Source organism: Pinus tabuliformis, chromosome X (genome assembly GCF_031772625.1).
Source record: "Pinus tabuliformis cultivar Carrire ecotype Pingquan chromosome X, CPIR1, whole genome shotgun sequence".
In the NCBI taxonomy this organism is placed as follows: Eukaryota; Viridiplantae; Streptophyta; class Pinopsida; order Pinales; family Pinaceae; genus Pinus; species Pinus tabuliformis.
This window is the reverse complement of record NC_142308.1, coordinates 1,141,561,467-1,141,583,195: the sequence shown is the minus strand read 5'-3', so window position 1 is coordinate 1,141,583,195 and position 21,729 is coordinate 1,141,561,467. Positions and strand designations below refer to the sequence as shown.

Genomic DNA, 21,729 nt, shown 5'->3' with positions numbered 1-21,729 from the left:
ACTCTCCAGTTTAACTTGTATAATGATTGTAATATTTTATTATGTATCTGTTGTAGATGGCTTGTTCTGGTGAGCACAAGTAAATGGAATCCAAAGCAATGTCTATCGTTATATAACAAATTCTAAAGGAGGTATGTTTCTCATTCTAAATAATTATCAGTTTTTAAATATGCTTATCATTACTATCTATGTTTGTATTTTAACCTTAACCACCCCACTTTCTTTCTTTTCAGCGGAGGAAAGGACACTGCAATAGAAATAATGTGCAAGGGGGAAGTTTGCAATTTTTTGTTTGTTGTTGTCTAAATGTTTTGTTTTTGTCGAGTTTGTGAGTGACCATGCTTTGTGTTGTATTCTTTTTCTCATTTCTTGCAGTTTGGTCTTGGTTTTGTTTGCATGGAGAGAAAATGAAAGAAATGAGGTGGAGGTTATCATTGATAAATGAAGGTGAATCACCCTAACTATACACAATGCACTTCACTCATTATCTTTTCCTCATTCATGACTCTATTTGCTTGCTTTTCAATTTATTATATGGTTTATATGGGGTCTCATACTCAACTATATTTATTTTCTTTGTGTAGTGAGCGACTACAGTTGTATAGCCTATGAACTTGAAGTGGTGAAATACCTTAGAGATTCTACAAACGCATAGCAAAGGATTGGTGAGCCATATTTTTTTCCTACATAATATTGTGCTTTAATCCATGGCTTCAACGTAGTATGATCTTGTTAATAGGTGTGAGGTTTGAGATTTTCCGAAAAATTTGATTCGAAATAGAGAGAAAAGTTATAACGGGGTTCACATTTCCAGGGTTATTGTTCATAATTGTTGTTGCTATAACATTATTGAAGAGTTAGCAGGTATGTGTATGATTAATTTATCTCTCTATATATTTTTTATTCAATTTCTCTCGTGGTTTATTCATGATTTCACATACAAGATTACTTTGTGCGGTGAGTGACTACCGCTGTAGTGTCTGGGATGGTCGAGTGGAGAAAATACTTTAAGCAATGTAAATGGAGCATAGAGGATGGGTGAGTCGTAGTTTTCCAATAAAATAGTATTTTTATTATTTGTGTGCACTACTATTTCTCCTTCGAGCATTGTTCTTGGGTTGTATTACTCAATTAGTGGTTTCACGTATACATCACATGGTTTTTTTAAATTTGTATTTTTTTGGCTCTCCATAGTACATGCCCTATATAAGAGGTGGGTAAAGTTGAGCAAGCAAGCATATTGACCCTTCAACCAATCAACCATCGTGCTAACATACAACACTATTGCCTTGTGGACCCTATGGTTTTGGGAGTTCAATTTGTTTAGATATGTTTAGGTTCATTTTCATACAAAATAAATTTACCTCTTATGAAAGCATTCTTTGTATTATTCCTAGTAGAAGTACATCTATTCTAGAAAATTTATATTTTTTGTGATAATTTATATTTTTTTGTGATATGGCATGGAATACAATTGGACTCGAACTAAGTTGCATGACAAGTTCATGCCTTCAAACTCTCTAGTTTAACTTTTATTAGAAATTTAATATTTTTTTATGTATTTATTGCAGAGTATTTCTCCAATGAGAACATGTGAAATACAAAATAGCCTCTCTTTTTATATAACAAACTCAAAGAAAGGTGTGTTTCTTATTATGATTAATAATTTCATTCTAATCTCTAGTTTAATTTATATAACAATTCTAATAGCTTATTTTGTATCTTTTGTAGATGACTTGTTCTGATGAGCACGAGCAAGTGGAATACAAAAGAGATCATTCATTGTTATAAAACAAACTCTAGGGGAGGCATGTTTCCTATTATGAATAATTATTGGTTTTGAAATATGTGTACCATTACTATGTGTATTTTAACCTTGTTTAGTTTACTTCTTTTCCTTCCAGGAGAGGACGGTACATTGCAAGAGAGATAATGTGCAGAACGGGTGTTTGCATTTTTTTCTTTGTTCATGTTTTTTTTGGTTGAGTTTGAGCATGGCCATGCTTTGTGTTGTAATCGTTTTTCTTTGTTTCAGCTTTATTTCTCTTTTTTTTGTAGTTTTGTCTTGGTTTCATTTATTGGATTTGTTGTACTCGTTTTCCTTTTTTTCACGTTCTTTGTAATTTTCTCGGTTTCATTTGTTGGTGTGGAAAAGGAAACAAAGGAAGCAGACAAAAAAAATGATGGTTATTGTTCGTAAATGAAGGTGAGTCAACACACCTATATGCAATGTGCTTCACTTAAAAGTATATTTTGCTAATTTGTGGCTCCATTTTTTTGCTATTTAATTTATTATATGCTTTATCTATGTTGTCATAATCAACTACATTGATCTTCTTTATGTAGTGAAGAGCTACAATTGTACAATCTACAAAGGTGAAGTGGTGAAGATGCATTAGATATTCTACAACTGTCGCAGAGGATGGGTGAGACATTCTACAAATTTTAAGTGATTTATTCTATTCATTACTAAAATATTAGCCAAGGGAGGGTAGGTATGTGTATGTTTAATACAACGCTTTGTATATTTGTTATTTAAACTAGTGCTTTATTCATGATCTCGTATATAATATTACTTTGTTCGTTGAGTGACTACAATTGTAGTGTCTCGGAGGGTCGAGTTGAGAAGATAGACAAGGTAGATGCCACGCAAAGGATGGGTGAGTCATGTCGGTTTCCAACAAAATAGTGTTATTATTATTTGTTTACTTGAAATTTTTTCGTTCTAGCATGGTTCTCGTGTAGTAGGGCAGGTATGTGTATGTTTAATACATCGCTTTGTATATTTGTAATTTAAACTCGTGTTTTATTCATAATCTCATATATAATATTATTTTGTGCAGTAAGTGACTACAATTGTAGTGTCTCAGAGGGTCGGGTTGAGAAGATAGGCAATGTAGATGCCACACAAAGGATGGGTGAGCCGTGTTGGTTTCCAACAAAATAGTGTTATTATTGTTTGTTTACTTGAAGTTTTTTCCTTCTAGCATGGTTGTCGAGTAGTACCACTCATTTAGTGGTTTGACATATACATCAAATGGAATGTTTAAATTTATGTGCTTTCTTGCTTCACATCACATGCACACCCCTAAACAATGTTCACTAGAGACGAGGATGTTGTTTTTCCACGTCACTAGAGAATGTAGGTTAGGGTCGAAGAATCTATGAAACAACCAACTTAAATTCCACAACAAACTACTTTGCACAATGGAATAAATACAACAAAAAATCAACATGTACATAAATAGACAACTTTTTACCACTTTTCAACAACCCAACTTCGTTATATTAACAAACTGTAGTACATTATTTCGGGCTCTGGTACTAAGGATCATGGCCCTGATACAATCACTAATACAAGAAATACAAACTAGGGTTCGGTGTCAATCCTTCAACCAATCTACCTGGGACAAGACAACACTTGACCTACTTGTTGATGTAGCGCTCCACGACCCTTTTAGTCCATGTGTCCCGAACACATGTCGTTCCTTTGGCTCCCAAACTATAGCAACACCAATCTGCATCTATCAGTGAATCCTGCTCCTTTAGGTCTCTGAACACGACTCTCCAACTGCCCTCTAGTTCATCATTAGTCCATCAATGAATCAACACATAGGGTCTTCTTGTGAGTTGTTCACAACTTTGTTTGTGAATAACTCTGAGATTACCCACTGTTGCTCCTCAACTCTTTCGGACTTCTTCCCACTATTGCCTTCTTGTGCTGCTCCAATGTAAACAATCTTAGGTCATGGAGGGTTGCCCACTATTATTGTCTATAGTCCTTCTCCAACAATTAACTTAGGGATGATTCGTAAGCCTCCTTGGCTACCCTTATTTCTCCAAGAACCAAACTCTTAGGCTTCTCAATGTTTTTCCTTCTTATAGCAGCCAAATTCCTTTTCAAACTGATCTAGGGCTGCAAGGACACCTTCTTCTACCCTCCACACAATGATTTAGATGCCCCCCAAACTTTGTCCAAACTAGGATAACCATCCACTAAAAAACAACATCAAAACAAGAGGACGAACATACCTCGTTCTGCAATCTCTTGTTGCTCCCCTACAAAACTCAAAGACATGTATGTTTCATATTATGATTGATTATTACATTCAACTCTCTAGTTTAACTTGTATAATGATTCTAATATTTTATTATGTATCTGTTGTAGATGGCTTATTCTGGTGAGCACAAGTAAATGGAATACAAAGCAATGTCTACCGTTAAAATAACAAATTCTAAAGGAGGTATGTTTCTTATTCTAAATAATTATTAGTTTTTAAATATGCTTATCATTACTATCTATGTTGATATGTCAATCACCCCACTTTTTTTCTTTTCAGTGGAGGAGAGGACATTGCAATAGATATAATATGCAAGGGGGATGCTTGCAATTTTTTGTTTGTTGTTGTCTACATGTTTTGCTTTTGTCAAGTTTGAGAGTGACCATGCTTTGTGTTGTACTCGTTTTCTCATTTCTTGTAGTTTGGTCTTGGTTTCGTTTGCATGGAGAAAATATGAAAAGAAATGAGGTGGAGGTTATCATTGATAAATGAAGGTGAATCACCCTAACTATACATAATGCACTTCACTCACAATTATCTTTTTCTCATTCGTGACTCTATTTGCTTGTTTTTCAATTTATTATATGGTTTATATGTGTTCACAACTCAACTATATTTATTTTCTTTGTGTAGTGAGCGACTACAGTTGTGTAGTCTATGAAGGTGAAGTGGTGAAAATACCTGGGAGATTCTACAAACATATCGCAAAGGATTGGTGAGCCATATTTTTTTCCTACATAATAATATTGTGCTTTAATCCACCGTAATATATGTTTCTTGCACAATGATTCATCCTTTTGTCATGGCTGCAAGGTAGTATGATCTTGTTAATGGGTGTGAGGTTTGAGATTTTCCGAAAAATTTGATACAAAATAGAGAGAAAAGTTATAACGGGGTTCACATTTCCAGGCTTACTGTTCATAATTGTTGCTGCTATAACATTACTGAAGAGTTAGCAGGTATGTGTATGATTAATTTATCGTTATGTATATTTTTTATTCAATTTCTATCATGGTTTATTTATGATTTCACATACAAGATTACTTTGTGCGGTGAGTGATTACCGTTGTAGTGTCTGGGATGGTCGAGTGGAGAAGATACTTTAAGCAATGCAAATGGAGCATAGAGGATGGGTGAGTCATAGTTTTCCAATAAAATAGTATTTTTATTATTTGTTTGCACTACTATTTCTCCTTCGAGCATGGTTCTTGGGTTGTATTACTCAATTAGTGGTTTCACGTATACATCACATGGTTTTTTTAAATTTGTATTTTTTTTTTGTCTTTTTAAGAGAGGTGGGTGAAGTTGAGCAAGCAAGAAGAAGTGGGTAAAATTGAGCAAGCAAGCATATTGACCTTTCAACCAACCAACCATCATGCCAACATACAACACTATTGCCTTGTGGACCCTATGGTTTGGGAGTTCAATTTGTTTACATATGTTTAGGTTATTTTCAAACAAAAAAAAATATTGCCTTGTGGACCCTATGGTTTTGGGAGTTCAATTTGTTTAGATATGTTTAGATTCATTTTCAAACAAAAAAATTTACCTCTTATGAAAGCATTGTTTGTATTATTCCTAGTACAAGTACATGTAGTCTAGAAAATTTATATTTTGTGTGATAATTTATATTTTTTTTCCATATGTCAATTGGACTCAAACTAAGTTGCATGACAAGTTCATGCCTCAAACTCTCTAGTTTAACTTTTATTAGAAATTTAATATTTTTTATGTATTTATTGCAGAATATTTGTCCAGTGAGCATGAACATGCGAAATACAAAATGGCCTCTCTTTTTATATAACAAACTCAAAGAAAGGTGTGTTTCTTATTATGATTAATAATTTCATTCTAATCTCTAGTTTAATTTATATAACAATTCTAATAGCTTATTTTGTATCTTCTATAGATGTCCTGTTTTGATGAAAACGAGCAAGTGGAATACAAAAGAGATCGTTCATTGTTATAAAACAAACTCTAGGGGAGGAATGTTTCCTATTATGAATAATTATTAGTTCTGAAATATGTGTACCATTACTAACTATGTGTATTTTAAACTTATTCAATTTACTTATTTTCCTTCGAGATGACTTGTTTTGATGAGCACAAGCAAGTGGAATACAAAAGAGATGATTCATTGTTATAAAACAAACTCTAGGGGAGGTATGTTTCCTAGTATGAATAATTATTGGTTTTGAAATATGTGTACCATTACTAACTATGTGTATTTTAACCTCATTTAGTTTACTTCTTTTCCTTCCAGGAGAGGACGGTACATTGCAGGAGAGATAATGTGTAGAACGGGTGTTTGCATTTTTTTCTTTGTTCATATTTTTTTTTGTTGAGTTTGAGCATGGCCATGCTTTGTGTTGTAATCGTTTTTCTTTGTTTCACCTTTTTTTTTTCTCTTTTTTGTAGTTTTGCCTTGGTTTCATTTATTGGGTTTGTTGTACTCGTTTTTCTTTTCTTTTTTCACATTCTTTGTAATTTGGTCTCGGTTTCACTTGTTGGTGTGGAAAAGGAAACAAAGGAAGCAGACAAAAAAAATGGAGGAGGTTATTGTTCATAAATGAGGGTGAGTCAACACACCTAATGCGTTTCACTTAAAAGTATATTTTGCTAATTTGTGGCTCCATTTTTTGCTATTAAATTTATTATATGTAAAAGAATATCGAATGAATTAATTTAGAAATGAGCAAACAACTCAATGATAATACAGAGATATTTACAATAATAGAAACATCAGGTTTCTATGTAGAATATGGAAACAAACAATTTCATCTAAGAAACTGCTAAAAGAATAAAAATAGCAACAGCTAAAAGACTGAGCATTAAATACTAAATAGAAATATTCTAATACCCTCCCTTAATGCTCAATCTATTTACAACACCAATAGACCCTCGGAATTTTACAAATTTATCAGGACCAAGAGGGTTGGTGAAAATGTCGGCTGGCTGCTCTGTTGTGGGAACATATTGCAACTGAACTGAGCCGTCTTCAACCAGCTGGCGAATGTAGTGGCAATGAGTTTCCACATGCTTTGTTCGTTCATGAAAGACTGGATTCTTGGCAAGTTTGAGCACTCCCTGATTATCACAAAACAAAGAAGTAGGCCCTGTCTGGAAAACATGCATATCTGCAAGCATACGTCGAAGCCAAACTGCCTCACAGGATGCCTTAACTGCTCCTCGATACTCTGCTTCTGTTGAGGAGAGAGCCACTGCCTGTTGCTTCTTACTAGTCCAAGTAACAGCACCAGATCCTAGACTAAACACATACCTAGCTGTAGATTTACGGTCATCAACCGAACCGGCCCAATCAGAGTCAGTGTAGCCACTGAGAATAGGATTGGAACTGTGAGTATATAAGAGGCCATAATCAGAAGTACCACGCACATATCGTAGCACCCGCTTTGCTGCTATCCAATGATCAGCTTTAGGAGCTGACATAAAGCGGGAAATGTAGCTTACTGCAAAACTGATGTCAGGTCTGGTAGCAGTAAGATAGATGAGACTGCCCACTAATTGCCTGAATAAAGTTTCATCCACAAGGGGAGAGGGTGACTGTGCTGAAAGTTTGAGCCCTGGTTCCATAGGAGTCGTGGCCGGTTTGCAATCCTGCATTCTGAACCTTTCCACAAGATTTTTGGCATACTTGGACTGAGAGAGAAAGATCTGATTTTCAGTCTGCCAGACTTCAACCCCCAGACAGTAATGAAGAAGTCCCAAGTCTGTCATCTCAAAAGTTCTGCATAGATCTTGTTTGATCCCATGGATCAAATGTGCAGAGCTGCCAGTAATGATAAGGTCAACCACATAGACAACCACAAACAAGATATCATCACCAGTATGCTTGATATACAGGTTTGCATCAGATGTGCTCCGCTGAAAACCCTGATCTGTCAGGTACTGATCAATTTTCATGTACCAAGCCCGAGGAGCTTGTTTCAATCCATAGATTGCTTTAGCTAACCAACACACTTTCTATTCTTGACCAGCAACCTTGAACCCTGGAGGCTGCGTCATGTAGACTTCTTCTTGGAGATCACCATTTAGGAAAGCACTCTTTACATCCATCTGATGAACTTTCCAATTGAACTGAGCTGCTAGGGCAAGGACAAGCCTTATGGTACTCATCTTGGCTGTAGGAGCAAAAGTCTCCTCATAATCGATGCCTTCCTTCTGTGAGAACCCTCGAGCCACAAGACAAGCTTTATACTTGTCTATGGTTCCATCAGCTTTGTATTTCACTTTATACACCCATTTGCAGCCTATGGGCTTTTTTTCGGCAGGAAGATCAGAAAGTGTCCAGGTGTGATTCTTCTGAAGACTCTGGAATTCGGCTTCCATAGCTTGTTCCCACTCAGATGTACCCTTAGCCTCTGAATAGGTTTGAGGCTCAAAAATACTGTGTAGGTTAGCCATAAGAGCAAAATTGACTGTAGACTGTTGTCTGTTCTTATGTCTAGAAGTTCTACCTTCAAGGAGCTCATCATCCCGGAGATCACCAATGGTTTTAGCCCACCATTTAGGCCGAAGAGAAGAAGAACCAATATCAGGAGTAGAGGAACCAATATCAGGAGGAGGTGGAGAAGACTCAAGAGCAATAGGGGCAGCAAGGGGAGGGTTAGCTTCTGGAGGAAGCTCAGATAGAGTATTATCAAATACTGATGCTACATCATCCCTCCCATCAGGTGGACCGACCGGAAGAAGAACACTGTGAGGCTGATCCTCAGAACGCTGCTCAGAAGAAGAAGACTGAAAGAATCCTCTGTCTTCATCAAATACTACATCTCGACTGAAGCTAAGACGACCAGTGGCTATATCTATCAGCCTATAGGCCTTGTGATGATCACTGTAACCTGTCATCATGAGTTTCTGGCTTTTGGAATCCAACTTAGAGCGCTTAGCAGATGGAATCCAAACATATGCAACTGAGCCAAATACTTTGAGGTGACTGATCTTAGGCTTACGACCAGACCAAACTTCTTCAAGAGTCTTCCCTTTAACAGCCTGAGTAGGTGATCGGTTAAGAAGGTAAACAACAATAAATACTGCTTCAGCCCAGAATTTGTTTGGAACACTCCTGTGTTGTAACATGGAACGAGCCATTTCAACAACCGTGCGGTTGCGACGCTCGACAACACTGTTCTGCTGGGGAGTGTAAGGTGTGGTTAATTGACGTTTGATGCCATGGATATCACAGAAGTTGGCAAAAGCTGAAGAACAAAATTCCCCCCATTGTCGGTCCTAAGGGTCATGATATTACAACCAAATTCTTTTTCAACTAAGGTTTTAAACTTCTGAAAGGTACTAAGAGCATCAGATTTATTTTTTAAAAAATACACCCACATCTTTCTACTGAAGTCATCTACAATAAGTAAAAAATATTTGCAAGCAGTGATAGAAGCTGTATTCATAGGACCACAAATATCAGCATGAAGTAACTGAAGTACCTTAGTTGCGCGCCAAGATTCTCCATTTTTGAATGAAGACCGATGTTGCTTTCCCGCTTGACAGGTGCTGCATACCCCCAACTGCTGAGTCTGAATATCAAGTAATCCTGACACAAGTCCCTCCCGAGAGAGCTGAGAGAGATACTGCATATTTAGATGCCCATATCGCTGATGCCATAGAGTGCTGATGGGAGAGACACGTGCTGCTAGAGCCACTTCTGGAGAGTCACCAGTGTCAAGTAGCCTGTATAGACCATGGTCCTCTAGCCCAACAGCAACTGTTAGACTAGTCTCCCTGTCAATGATGGAGCACTTGTGTGCACTGAACACAACATCAAGCTGAGGAGAATTCCTCATAATCTGGCTGACAGATAGCAGATTAATCTCCATACCAGGAACATAGTATACATTCAGAAATATGAGTGTACGTCCACCAGACTGAATTTGAACTGTACCCCTGCCAGCTACAGTGTACTTTTCACCTCCACCAAATACCACGGAATCACTGAAAGGTGAGAAGTCAATAAACCAGTCACGCCTGTGAGAGAAGTGGCGTGATGCACCAGAATCAATGTACCATGCAGAGGAGGGAACATGTTCTGAAGACCTTTTAGCCATAAAGGCGTAAAAGGAAGAATCTGTCTGCTCGGAATGTTCTGCAACATTTGCGGTCTGATGTGGCCCTCCCTGTTTCTTCTGTTCAGAAGCAATCCTCTGTCGGCAATCTTTCTTCATGTGACCGAACCTGTGACAGTAATTACACTGCACACTTTTCTTCCTAGCAGGATCAAAAGGCTGAGAAGAGCCTTTCTGCTGAAAGGACTGAGAGGACTGGTATTTTGCAGCAAATGCATTTTCCGAGGACACTGATGAAGCACCACTACTAAACTGTTGTTTCCACCGATCCTGCTGCAGAAGTTTGGTACATAAATCTGGAAACTTCAGATCAACATCTGTGGTCGTAATGTTGAGTGTTTCGATGAAGTGTTCATAAGATTTCGGTAGACTTTTCAGAGTAATGACTACCATATCTTCCTCCTCCATGGTCCGACCAATGGCTTCGAGCTGATCTCGAATGTCTTTAATTTTGTTGAGATGTTCCTGTAAAGACATATGTTCATCCATCATGATGGAGAACAACTGATTTTTGAGAAAAAATGCTCTGCTTTTGTCAGATGTCTCGTGCAGTTCTTTCAATTGTTGCCAGATTTCGGCAGCGGTCTTGCCAGAAGGAATCTGTGGTAACTGATCATCAGCGACAGAGAGCTTGAGAAGCATAACAACCTCTCGATTTCGATCATCAAATTTATCTTGATCGGTACCAGCTGTACCGGGACGAGGCTCTTTGCCCAAAATGAGCTGATCAAGACGCCTGTATTAAAAAATGGTCAGCATTCTTTGTTTCCAAATGTTATAGTTGCTGCCATTAAAGCGTTGATTTCCTTCTAACATCAGATTGGTGAGCGTGGCCATTTTTCCAAAGACAATACAGAAGTCTGACACACAAAAAAAATGTAGCTGCCTGCTTAAAATTCCTCTTTCAAGATGACTGTACCAAACCTTAACAAATTCTGCTTTGAAAGAAATAGGCTTGCACAAAAAAAATAACTCAGATCTGTACCAGATCAAAACACCAGACCAAAACCATGACAAGAGGTCGCATGTATCTTCATAAAATTAAAGCTGATTTGAAGAGAGAGAAAAAAATACGTAGACTGAAGCTGTCCACGATTATATTTGCTGTTCTGGTCCCACCGCTTCAAAGAAAATTAAAATAACGGAGCTCAGAAAGACCCTTGCGGAAGCCTGAACAAGTTTTACTGTGTATCGACCATAATGTATCAGGTGCTTGGCTATGATCTGGAAAATGCCGTCATGTGAAAAATGCCGTCAGAATCTCGATCTGTCGAATACGTGAGCCAAAATACGTGAGCCAAAATACGGTTTAACTTTAGCTTCGGCTTTGGATTTTGCTTCTGGTGACGCAAACACTTCAACTTCGGTTTCCGCTACAGCTTCCGGTTCTGATTCAGGCTTAGACGGATGTTTCGGGCGTGCGATTCAGGCTTAGACGGATTCTGATTCAGGCTTAGACGGATGTTTCGGAATCAGATCTGGTGGATATGTTTCGGGCGTGCGATTCCAAATATCGTGACGGCGCCACAGTATCGTTCCTCCCAGCCTTTATCTCAGTTCGACATATCCCATAAATTGTGCAATGGAATTACAGAGGATGGCTCAGAAAATGAGCACGAACGCGGTTTCCGTGTGCAGAAAGCGCAGAAGCTGGCTACTGGCTATTACAGCGATGGTGGGAACCGGATACGGGTTTTACAGATTGTGCTCATCCCCGTCAATTGCGACAAAAAAATACCGAGTCCTTGAACTTGCGTGTATTCTTCCTCTTCAGTGGCTAGACTTCAAGGACCACGAGAACCATGAGACAACACGTCTTCAAACAAATAAACTGTTCAACCGACAAATAGACTGCTGCCCCCGGATTCAAAATGCCGGATTTTAATTTCAAAGCAATTTTACGATTCCGAGCACCGCCACAAAGTTAATTCCTCATAAAGTGATAATGCAGGAGAAGAATCCCTTTCTGTATCGAGATTGACAACTGTAAGCTTTTATCACAGTGAGCAAAGCCGAGGCTAAGACTTAGTGAAGGCTACCTGGCTTACAGAGGGCTCGACCTTAGAAAGGAATGAAGGAACTCAAGAGATTAGGATACGAAGAGGATAGCTAATCAAGAAATCTACAGACCCTGAGAGCAGTTTCGAAATGAACTACTGAATTTTTCAAACTATGAAAAATTATTTCGAAAAAAATCCCTGTGCTCTGATACCATGTGGAGGTTTGCCGTTACACCAAAACCCACAGGTATTGCTAAACATTACAAGCCAGTAACTAGGATCCCAGGGTGGAAATTACGGATTCTATAGAGGTGCGGTGATTCTTCCAACACCCCCCCTCAAACGCAACTTGGGGGAATTGAACCTGGGTCCAAGCTCCGATACCATAAAAGAATATCGAATGAACTAATTCAGAAATGAGCAAACAACTCAATGATAATACAAAGATATTTACAATAATAGAAACATCAAGTTTCTATGTAGAATATGGAAACAAATAGTTTCATCTAAGAAACTGCTAAAAGAATAAAAATAGCAACAGCTAAAAGACTGAGCATTAAATACTAAATAGAAATATTCTAATAATATGCTTTATCTATGTTGTCATAATCAACTACATTGATCTTCTTTATATAGTGAAGAGCTACAATTGTACAATCTACAAAGGTGAAGTGGTGAAGATGCATTAGACATTCTACAATTTCGGCAGTGGATGGGTGAGACATTCTACAAATTGTAAGTGATTTATTCTATTTGTTGCTAAAATATAAGCCAAGGGAAGGGAGGGTAGGTATGTGTATGTTTAATACATCGCTTTGTATATGGTAGGTATGTGTATGTTTAATACATTGCTTTGTATATTTGTTATTTGAACTCGTGCTTTATTGATGATCTCATATATAATATTACTTTGCGCAGTGAGTGACTACAATTGTAGTTTTTGAAGGGTCGAGTTGAGAAAATAGGCAATGTAGATGCCACCCAAAGGATGGGTGAGTCATGTTGGTTTCCAACAAAATAGTGTTATTATTATTATTTGTTTACTTTAAGTTTTTTCCTTCTAGCATGGTTCTCAGGGAGTAGGCTCGGTATGTGTATGTTTAATACATCGCTTTGTATATTTGTTATTTAAACTCGTGCTTTATTCATGATCTCATATAGAATATTACTTTGTGAATTGAGTGACTGCAATTGTAGTGTCTCGGAGGGTCAAGTTGAGAAGATAGGCAATGTAAATGCCACCCAAAGGATGGGTGAGTCATGTTGGTTTCCAACAAAATAGTGTTATTATTATTATTTATTTACTTTAAGTTTTTTCCTTCTAGCATGGTTCTTGGGTAGTACCACTCAGTTAGTGGTTTGACATATACATCAAATGGAATGTTTAGATTTATGTGCTTTTTTGCTCCACATCACACGCACACCCCTACACAATGTGCACTAGAGATGAGGATGTTGTTTTCCCACGTCACTAGAGAATGTAGGTTAGGGTCTAAGAATCTATTACACAACCAACTCAAATGACATAACAAACTACTTTGCACAATGGAATAAATACAACAAAAAATCAACATGTACATAAATAGACAACTTATCATTTTTCAACAACCCAACTTCGTTATATTAACAAAACTTCGTTATATTAACAAACTGTAGTACATTGTTTAGAGCTCTGGTACCAGGGATCATGGCCCTCATACAATCACTAATACTAGAAATACAAACTAGGGTTCGGTGTCAGTGCTTCAACCAATCTACCCTGAACAAGACAACACTTGACCTACTTGTTGATGTGTTGATTTGGGGTAGCATCATATGTGATCTAGTCTTGAAAATTGGTGGAGAGGCTAAAGCACATGAGATCTCCATGACCCAGAAATGGTTTGGGTAGTATCTAACAAGTTTGGGAGATATTAAAATAATTAATATTTTTAATGGAGCCCCTAAGTCTAAACTTATGGAAAATAAAATATTAATGTGAATTAATATAAAACTGAGTTAAAATGGTCCAAAAGTCATGTATCAAGTCAGACCTAATCCTAGCCGTTGCTAAGGAAATCAAAGGAGTGATCAGGGTTGCAGCTGAGGGGCAGTGAATGCAGTAGCAAAGAGGCAGAGATAGTACCGGGAGCATCAGCGCAGAAGCCGGGAGAACATCAGCGATCAGCGCAGAAGCCAAGAGAGGGTTGACGCAGAGCCAGCTAGAGGCCACGCAGAAGCAGCCAGAGTCCACGTAGAGGCAGTGAGGAGCTGCGTAGAGCTTAAGGAGGGCTATCGTGGGAGACACAAAGGCGCCAGGGGCTGACGTAGAGCCCCGAGAGGTTGACGCTGGGCCAAATACGCTGATGTTGGGCTGATGCTGGGCCAGAAAGGCTAACACAGACCCTAGAAACTAACGTTGGGAGATTTCGTGGGGCAGATTGGGGCTGATATCTGTCTCCGGCTGAGAGGTGCTACTGTCGAGGGCATTCTCTGTTGGGTGAGCCATCTCTGGCACTCAGATTGTATTCTGAAACTGCTTAATAATAAAACCCTCAAATAGCTGCACTGGTTTTCCCGCATTAGGTTTTTCCGGGGACATTAGTCCAAAAATAACGGTGTCACTTGTGTGCTTGCTTTTCCTTCAGTTAATGATCTGTATGTGTTGAGACTGTACTTGTATTTACTTTAGTATTTACATGGTAAATAACTTGTTAATTAATGGAACAAGTAGGAAGAAATAAATCAGAAAGTTGTGGAAGGATTTCTAACAGTTAGACTTAGAAATTCCAACATGGTATCGGAGCATGGTTGCTGATCATAGGATAACTGAGGGCATCAGCCGAGCAAAGCAGCAACAACAGAAACAGATGTCTCGAGTGACAGAAGTTGTTCCTAACAGAAAAGCAGCGAGGCAGGGGTGACGCAGTGCCTGTGTCAGCAGCTTGAGCCGGGAAAAGGATCAACGCAATTGCAGAAAGGAGCTGACCTGACCTACGTAGTGCCCGGTCATCTTTCTCAGTGAGTAAGGATTGACGCCCGTGGCCAAGAGGTGTAGATTTTGATGGTGCCGAGATTGCGCAGAGCTTAAAGGCTCTAACCTTCAGTTTGCTAGGGGATAAGACGATGTGGGTAAGTTGCGGAGTGAAGCTAGTGGGTACTGTGGTCAGAACAGTACCTAACAGGGCAAGACCAAGGAGGAGGGAGTCGCTGTCGAGGATTTCTAGCCAAGAAATCCGGATCAGTGGTGCAACTGCACTACTGATCAAAGTAAGGGCATCTCGACATTGACAAAGGGGTTTCCAAGAGGGAAATCGAGGCTCAAAGGGAGTGACATCGAGAACTTCCAGGAGGGAAGTAGAGAGACTCAGGGGAGTTAAAACAGGAGCAGCGAAATGGCAACGAATGGGGTAAGAGATGAGGACAGACAGGACATAGCCTCAAACTTCGTAGTCTGAAAGGCCAGGATCTTGTTCGTTCTAGACAGGGATTGTCTCAAGCACTTCGCCTTGAACACGATAGCGATCCCAGTTGACCCGGCTAAGAACGAAAAGTACGAGGAAGCAATGGCGAGGGCCAATAGCATCATCCTCGACAAGGTCAAGGACCATGTAGTACCACATATTGCCGAAAAGGACACGACAAATGCGATGTGGGAGGCCCTGACGAAATTGTATTCCATGCAGAGGAAGATGCTACTAGAAAATCAGTGGCGGTCATACCAGATGCAGAAGGGAGAACAGATTGACACCTTCCTCGGTCAATTGAAGGAGATCTGAGATCAACTGACTTCCATAGGGGCCACGCCGGATGAGGAGATGATGGTGAGGACCGAATTGAATGCAGTCTTAAAGGATTGGGAGGTATTTGTCCAGAGCATATTGGGCAAGTCGACCCTTCCAAATTGGGTGGAACTGTGGGCGGTTCTTCGTCAAGAAGAGATCAAAAGGCTACCCAAGGTAGGAAGCATTGTGGGGAACTGGGTAGCGGAGAAAGAAGTGGAGACAGATGATGACTGTGCCATGAGTGTTCATGCGCCACTTGAAAGGAAGTCGGGAGACATCGAGCTATAGTTAGACAGACTACAAGCGATGAGGGGCAGGACCCTCGAGGTACACAACCTCTTGGATATTACCTTGCTAGGGGAGCCCCGAAGAGGAGTAGCAAGACTGGTGGATGTCGGTAGAGACGGATGCAGATGGAGCAACAGAGGGAGCTACAGTGCAGGTGTCTTAAGACAACATGAGGCAACAGTGCGAGATGCACAGAGTTGTTGCAGTAGCACAGAGGTCAGAGAGGGAGCACTTGTCAGTGACAGAGGGAGCTTCAACATCAGAGTATTTCTAGCCTGACGGAGATGTTAGAGTTGGGAGATCAGTTACTTACTTCTCAGTAACTAAGTTGCAGTGCAGCAGTTAACAATGGCAGTGTTATGGGCAGCATGATGCAGCATGATGAGAGGGGTTGAAGGGTAGATGCAACAGTGGTAGTGGTAGGGCCATGGGCAGCAACACAGATGTAGAGGGAGTTGTCGTACAGATGCAGCAGTGACAGTAGTAGGGCCCTGGGTAGCAGTACATGATGCAGCAGTGTAGAGAATGTTGGGCAACAGGGCTAGCATCAGCACAGGGACCGATGCCAGATGATCAGGGTGATGCTCAGTGAGGAGTATTACTAGAGCACAGTCCTCGCTAAGAGGGAGTGTTGATTTGGGGTAGCATCAGATGTGCTCTAGCCTTGAAAATTGGTGGCGAGGCTAAAGCACATGAGATCTCCATGACCCAGAAATGGTTTGGGCAGAATCTAACCAATTTGGGAGATATTAAAATAATTAATATTTTTAATGGAATCCCTAAGTTTAGACTTAGGGAAAAGAAAATATTAATGTGAATTAATATAAAACTGAGTTAGAATGGTCCAAAAGTCATGGATCAAGCCAGATCTAATCTTAGTTGTTGATTAGGGACTTAATCTCGGTCGTTGAATTGCCAACGAGAAAAGTATAAGAAGGGACTTGAGGGTCAGTTGGAGGACACACCGAGTTGATCAAGAATTTGATTTTTTGGGGCAGGGTTTGCTGAGGAAATCGAAAGAGTTGCAGTTGAGGGGTAGTGAATGCAATAGCAAAGAGGCAGAGATAGCACTGGTAGCATCAGCGTAGAAGCCGGGAGAGGGGGTATGCAGAGCCAGCTAGAGGCCACGCAAAAGCAACCAGAGGCCATGTAGAGGCAGCCAGGAGCTGTGCAAAGCCTGAGGAGGGCCAGCGTGGGAGACGCAGAGGCCACAGAGGCTGACGCTGGGCCAGAGAGGCTGACGCTGGGATATTTCGTGGAGCAGATTAGGGCTGATATCTGTCTCCCACTGAGAGGTACTACTGCCGAGGGCATTCTCTGTTGGGTGAGCCATGTTTTGCACCCAGATTGTATTTTGAAACTGCTTAATAATAAAACCCTCAGATCGCTGCACTGGTTTTCCCGCATTAGGTTTTTCTGGGGACATTAGTCCAAAAATAACAATGTCACATGTGTGCTTGTTTTTCCTTCAGTTGATGATCTGTATGTGTTGAGATTGTACTTGTATTTATTTTCAGTATTTACATGGTAAATAACTTGTTAATTTCAGTATTTACATGGTAAATAACTTGTTAATTAACGCAACAAGTAGGAAGAAATAAATCAGAAAGTACATGAAGGATTTCTAACAGTTAGACTTAGAAATTCCAACATGATCTAGTGCTCCACAACCCTTTCAGTCCATGTGTCCTGAACACATATGTCGGTCCTTTGGCTCCCAAACTACAACACCAATCTGCCTCTATCAATGAATCCCGCTTGTTTAGGTCTCTGAACACGTCCACCAATTGCCCTCTAGTTGATCATTAGTCCATCCATGAATCAACACATAGGGTCTTCTTGTGAGTTGTTCACAAATTTGTTTGTGAATAACTCTGAGATTACCCATTGTTGCTCCTCAGCTCATTGGGACTTCTTGCCACTATTGCCTTCTTGTGTTGCTCCAATGTAGACAATCTTAGGGCATGGAGGGTTGCCTACTATGATTGTCTATAGTCCTTTTCCGAAGATTAACTTAGGGATGATTCATAAGCCTACTTGGCTACCCTTATTTCTCCGAGAACCAAACCCTTAGGCTTCTCAAAGTTTGTCCTTCTTATAGTAGCCAAATTCCTTGTTAAATTGATCTAGGGCTGCAAGGACACCTTCTTCTACCCTCCACACTGTCCTTTAGATGCCTCTCCAACTTTGTCAAAACTAGGACAACCATCCACTAAAAAACAACATCAAAACAGAAGGACAAACATACCTTGTTCTGCAACCTCCCCCTGCTCCCCTTGACCTCTGTTTCAATGCAATTTTTGAGCTCTAGTGAGGGCAGACGTCAACCCTAAATTCCGATACAAAACTTGTGTTTTCCCTCACTTCAGGGCTCTTCTAACTACGTTGTCCCCTGTTGTCATTGTGGCCTAGGTTAGGCATCCTACTAGGTCTCTTTGCCCTCCCCAAAAGATTTGTCGTTCACCTGCTATCAATCCAAAGAACTTGCGGCATGAAATATAGAGAAAAACCTCCTCAAACGTGCACAAAATTTGCCCAAAATTACCCTCTTAGTCCTTGGCTTGTTGCCTATTAATATCATCCTCAAAACAGTCTCAAGAAGACACAAAAATGCTCCTCCACTTCACTTGAACTCCTAATCTGCAGCTATTTTAGAGGTATATTCTTTTATGTGTTGCTCCTTGGATGTGTGGAATGAGGTCTCTCCTCTCACATATTTATATCTTTCTCTTAGGGTGACATTTATCCCTTCAAGAAGGGACTCTTTAATGAAGGCCGACTTGATCTTTAAAACAATTCAGCCACCCAAAACATATAAACATTATTTTTCCACAGTGACAAAGGCTCTTTGTGTGCTTGAAGCAACCCATTGCCCCTTTAAGGGTGCTCTATCATGTCTAAGTGCCAAGTCATCAAATCTCTTCATGGATTCACACCCACAACTTTGGGTGCAAAACCCTCAGCTTATCCAACAAAAATCAACTAAACAATATCCATGAGATGAACCTAACCATGCTCATACTCAAAACCCGAATTCAGAAGCCTATAATGAATTTTCATTCTCTGCGATCAATCGCCGAACACTGCAGTGAACGAGCAAAAATTTCAGATAACTGAAAAACCAAACACTAACTTTCGGTCGCATGGAGGACATGTTGTGCAAGCGACTAAAATGCTTTAGTCACACAGATGAGTCGGCCAGCGAGTGACTGCAACTGAGATCTCTCTGTGACATGCCTGCGACTGAGGCCCAAAACCCTAAAACAGTGATGCGAACCAAAAATAAGAAAGAGAATAGAAGAATATCTCATGATAATGTTCAAATGAGGTTGAGGTCACTTGTATTTATAGCTGACCTGATCAAATATGCACATGTGGGCTTACAATTTGAAAATACATTTTCCCTTGTCCAAATTTGATGATCTTTAGGTCAATTTGGGTCCTCTCAAAAAGAGGAATTCAATACAATCATTATCTCCAAATGAGTTGTGCAAAGTAGAATTTGGCGCTAGTTGCCATTTTTAACAGTTTGTTGGTGGGACGCGACCCTTTATTCATGTAAAATCAAAGGAAAATTTGTAATATAAACTAGCAAGATAAAAAGGAAAGAGAAAAGAGCTAAAAGTAAGATTAGCAAATACATGTTGATATAAAGTCATCCCTTATCAAAGTTAAAGATGCTTGTAAATATTTGGTTGAGTGTGATACATGGAAAACATCTTGGATGAAGGCCATCATCTATCTTTCGTTTAGTGTGATACATGGAAAACATCCTGTGTGAAGGCCATCATCTTTCACAGTGACCATGATCGTCCAAACTAGTCAATTTATTTCTTGTGTCTTTTATGAGTGCTCAGATGCCTAGAGGAATTCAATGCAATCATTATCTCCAAATGAGCTATCTAAAGTGGAATTTGGCCCTAGTTGTCAATTTTAATAGATTGTTGGTGGGACGCAACCCTTTATTCATGTAACATCAAAGGAAATTTGGAATCATTATCTCCAAATGAGTTATCCAAAGTGGAATTTGGCCCTAGTTGTCAATTTTAATAGATTGTTGGTGGGACACAGCCCTTTATTCATGTAAAATCAAAAGAATTTTCTAATATAGACTAGCAAGATAAAAAGGAAAGAGAAAAGAGCTAAAGGTAAGATTAGCAAATACATGTTGATATAGGGTCATCCCCTTATCAAAGTTAAAGATACTTGAAGATATTTCATTGAGTACGATACATGGAAAACATCTTGGATGAAGGCCATCATCCTTCAAGGTGGCCATGATCGTCCAAACTGGTCAATTTATTTCTTGTGTCTCGTTATGAGTGCTTAGATACCCTAAGGAATATATGATCGAAGAAAATTAACAAGGTCAATTTATTTCTTGTGTCTTGTTATGAGTGCTCAGATGCCCTAAGAAAGCAATTAAGTTTGATCATGTAGCATTGAATGCCCATCATCCCTACCTCCCAAATCCCCACATAATTGCATGTGGGGATGATAGGATCATCAAGGTAATCTGCTTTATCATATGTCCATACTCATTCTAATAGTTGTCATTTACTTTTACATGAAAATTAAAAAAAAAGGATAAAATAAAATTGTAGTTGTCGTTTACTTGTATATGAAAATTAAAAAAAAAAAAGAAGGAAAAATAAAATTGTTTGTGCTTGTAGATGTGGATAATAGTTGTTGTTTACTTGTATATGAAAATTTAAAAAAAGAAAAAGAAAAAGAAAATTGTTTGTGCTTGTAGATGTGGGATACAATAATTGGTCGAAAACAATACACATTTGAAGGTCGTGAAGGCCCTGTATATTCATTTTGTCCTCACTAGTAAGAAAATATTCAGGTACTTCGTTCCTTGAGCCCTGAACACTTTATGTGCATTGCGGCTGAGTAATATTAAATTCTTGTTGTTTTCGAGTTTGCATATTCTATTTTTGTTTGATGTTTGGCTTCCTTTGAATTTTTGGCCATGTGAAAAATACTTTATTGCACTAAAGATAGACGGATTATGATTCTTTGTTAATATGCATTGTGTTTTTTCTATATCGATTGATGGAAAGATCAAAGCCTGGTTGTATGATCTTGCAGGGCCTCTGGTGCACTACAATGGCTTGTAGCCTCTGGTGCACTACAATGACTTATAGCGCTGATGGAACAAGGTAAAATGTCAACTTGGAATGATGTTTAGTTTGTAAAGTGTCTTCATGTGGATTTGAGTGTTACTTTATCCAATTTTCTATATTTGATCTGTCAAGACTATGCCCTTTCCACATGAATGTTACTTTCTCCAATTTTCTATATCGATTGATGGAAAGATCAAAGCCTGGTTGTATGATCTTGCAGGGCCTCTGGTGCACTACAATGACTTATGGTGCACTACAATGACTTGTAGCGCTGACGGAAGAAGGTAAAATGTCAACTTGGAATGATGTTTAGTTTGTAAAGTGTCTTCATGTGGATTTGAGTGTTACTTGCTCCAATTTTCTATATTTGCTCTGTCAATACTGTGCCCTTTCCA

The 21,729-nt window shown here is 39.2% G+C and overlaps 1 long non-coding RNA gene across 1 annotated transcript; it reads left to right on the top strand.

Moving 5' to 3' along the window:
- Positions 1-5,082: 5,082 nt before the first annotated feature.
- Positions 5,083-21,641, top strand: LOC149143890 (uncharacterized). The gene is made up of 7 exons (XR_016265057.1): positions 5,083-5,194; positions 5,807-6,224; positions 6,325-6,636; positions 12,790-12,888; positions 13,072-13,145; positions 21,300-21,370; positions 21,555-21,641. It is a non-coding gene; the product is annotated as an uncharacterized LOC149143890 (long non-coding RNA).
- Positions 21,642-21,729: the final 88 nt, after the last annotated feature.